Source organism: Scyliorhinus canicula, unplaced genomic scaffold (assembly GCF_902713615.1).
Source record: "Scyliorhinus canicula unplaced genomic scaffold, sScyCan1.1, whole genome shotgun sequence".
NCBI lineage: Eukaryota > Metazoa > Chordata > Chondrichthyes > Carcharhiniformes > Scyliorhinidae > Scyliorhinus > Scyliorhinus canicula.
In genome coordinates, this window is record NW_024055815.1 from 252,901 (window position 1) to 255,757 (window position 2,857).

A 2,857-nucleotide genomic window follows, 5' to 3' on the forward strand; every position below is an offset into this window, starting at 1 on the left:
CCCTGCTAAATTGCCCATAGTGTCCAAAATTGCCCTTAGTGTTGGGTGGGGTTACTGGGTTATGGTTATAGGGTGGAGGTGTTGACCTCGGATAGCGTGCTCTTTCCAAGAGCCGGTGCAGACTCGATGGGCCGAGTGGCCTCCTTCTGCACTGTAAATTCTATGATAATCTATGATTAATCTCGGACAAAGGTTGGTCACAACATCGTGGGCCGAAGGGCCTGTTCTGTGCTGTATTTTTCTATGTTCTATGTTCTTCTACACGGGAAGAAAAGGGAATAAAAGAAAACACATAATAAGGCAACACAAGATATACAATGTAACTACAGAAGCACCGGCATTGGGTGAAGCATACAGGGTGCAGTGTTAATGAGGTCAGTCAATAAGAGGGTAATTTAGGAGTCTGGTGACAGTGGGGAAGAAGCTGTTTTTGAGTCTGTTCGTGCGTGTTCTCAGATTTCTGTATCTCCTGCCCGATGGAAGAAGTTGGAAAAGTGAGTAAGCCGGGTGGGAGGGATCCTTGATTATGCTGCCCGCTTTCCCCAGGCAGCGGGAGGTGTAGATGGAGTCCATAGATGGGAGGCAGGTTTGTGTGATGGACTGGGCAGTATTCACGACTCTCTGAAGTTCCTTGCGGTCCTCGGCTGAGCAGTTGCCATACCAGGCTGTGATGCAACCAGATAGGATGCTTTCTATGGTGCATCTGTAAAAGTTGGTAAGGGTTAATGTGGACATGCCAAATTTTCTTAGTTTCCTGAGGAAGTATAGGTGCTGTTGTGCTTTCTTGGTGATAGCGTCGACGTGGGTGGACCAGGACAGGTTTTTGGAGATGTGCACCCCTAGGAATTTGAAACTGCTAACCATCTCTACCTCGGCCCCGTTGATGCTGACAGGGGTGTGTACAGTACTTTGCTTCCTGAAGTCAATGACTAGCTCTTTAGTTTTGCTGGCACTGAGGGAGAGATTGTTGTCGCTGCACCACTCCACTAGGTTCTCTATCTCCCTCTCCAAATTGGTTGGAGCCTGGGGCGAAGAAATGGCAGATGGAGTTTAATCCGGACAAGTGTGTGAGGTAATGCACTTTAGAAGGTCCAATGCATGTAGGATTGACACAATAAATGGTCGAACTCTTGCGAGTACTGATGGGCAGAGAGATCTGGGCTTGCATGTCCACCGATCACTGAAAGTGGCAACGCATGTGGGATAAAGTGGTCAAGAAGGCATACGGCATGCTGGCCTTCATTGGCTGGGGCACTGAGTATAAGAATTGGCAAATCATGTTGCAGCGGCATAGAACCTTAGTTAGGCCACACTTGGGAGTATAGTGTTCAATTCTGGTTGCCACACTACCAGAAGGATGTGGAGGCTTTAGAGAGGGTGCAGAAGAGATTTACCAGGATGTTGCCCGGTATGGATGGTATTAGCTATGAGGAGCAGTTGAATCGGTTTGTTCTCACTGGAACGACGGAGGTTGAGGCGCGACTTGATAGAGGTCTACAAAATTATGTGGGGCACAGACAGAGTGGATAGTCAAGAGGCTTTTTCCCAGGGTAGAGGGGTCAATTACTAGGGGGCATAGGTTTAAGGTGTGAGGGGCAAGGTTTAGAGATGTGCGGGGCAAGTTTTGTACACAGAGGGTGGTAAATATATCGAAGGCGCTGCCTTGGAGAGGTGGTGGGAGCAGGTACGATAGCGGCATTTAAGGGACAGCTAGACAAATATATGAATAGGGTGGGAAGGATACGGACTCTGAAAGTGCAGATGGTTTTAGATTAAGCATGTACCATGGTCGGCACAGGCTTGGAGGGCCGAAGGGCCTGTTCCTGTGCTGTGATCTTTGTTCAAACTCCCATCATCCTTTGCGCAGTGACTCCACTCCTGAAGAGCCTTGCCACCCAAGTTTTAGAGTACACCCCCCAAGCCCCGGACTCGCAGACCCAGCGGAAATAATTCCTCTCCGCCCAACCCGTCTGTTCCCCTCGATACCGTCATTCTCGATGTGGTTTAAGCAGTGTGGGTTGAAGCATGGCTTCTTATCTGTATTCTGCGGCCCTTCTGTCATAGGCTGAGCACCACACAGGACTTGTACGCAAATTCCACTGGGAGGAACGAACGGGAATCAATCTTTTGCAGTTTGAGAGTGGGGGGGGGGGGGGGGGGGGGGGCGGAGAAAGCGGGTTCTGAAACTAGTGTCTTAAACTCAAACAAAGGGCGGCTCGAAAACCCAACAGCTGCCTGGCTGTAACCTTCCGGGGAAAGAGTGCTCCACGCTCAACAGGTTCAGGAGTGGCCACGGCACCCTCCACAGATGGGGCAGAGGTGACAAGACCCCCTCCTACGTGCCCGTGGGAGAGAGAAAACTATGTACCAGCTCAAAGATTCAGCAGAGGCCTGTCCGCACTCGACACAGGGGCTGGTTTAGCACACTGGGCTAAATCGCTAGCTTTGAAAGCAGACCAAGGCAGGCCCGCAGCACGGGTTCCGATTCCCATACCGGCCTCCCCGAACAGGTGCCGGAATGTGGCGACTAGGGGCTTTTCACAGTAACTTCATTTGAAGCCGACTCGTGACAATAAGCGATTTTCACTTCATTTCAGGACCCCCCGGGAAAAACTGCTCGGATCAGGAACTTTGCATCCGCGGAATGAATAAATAAACGTTCACTTCCTCTCTCTCTCTCTGACTTTTGAATGACCCGCCTCTCGCCTCGAGGGACCGGACCACCTTGTTCCTGTATCCATGGCAGGGATTGTACCAGTTGTATCTCAGGAGGTGGGTGTACAGCAGCTCTTTCACACGCGTGAATGGAGATGTTCTGGTTCATTTAATTAGCGTCAAACATTTGCTTCAAAAACAT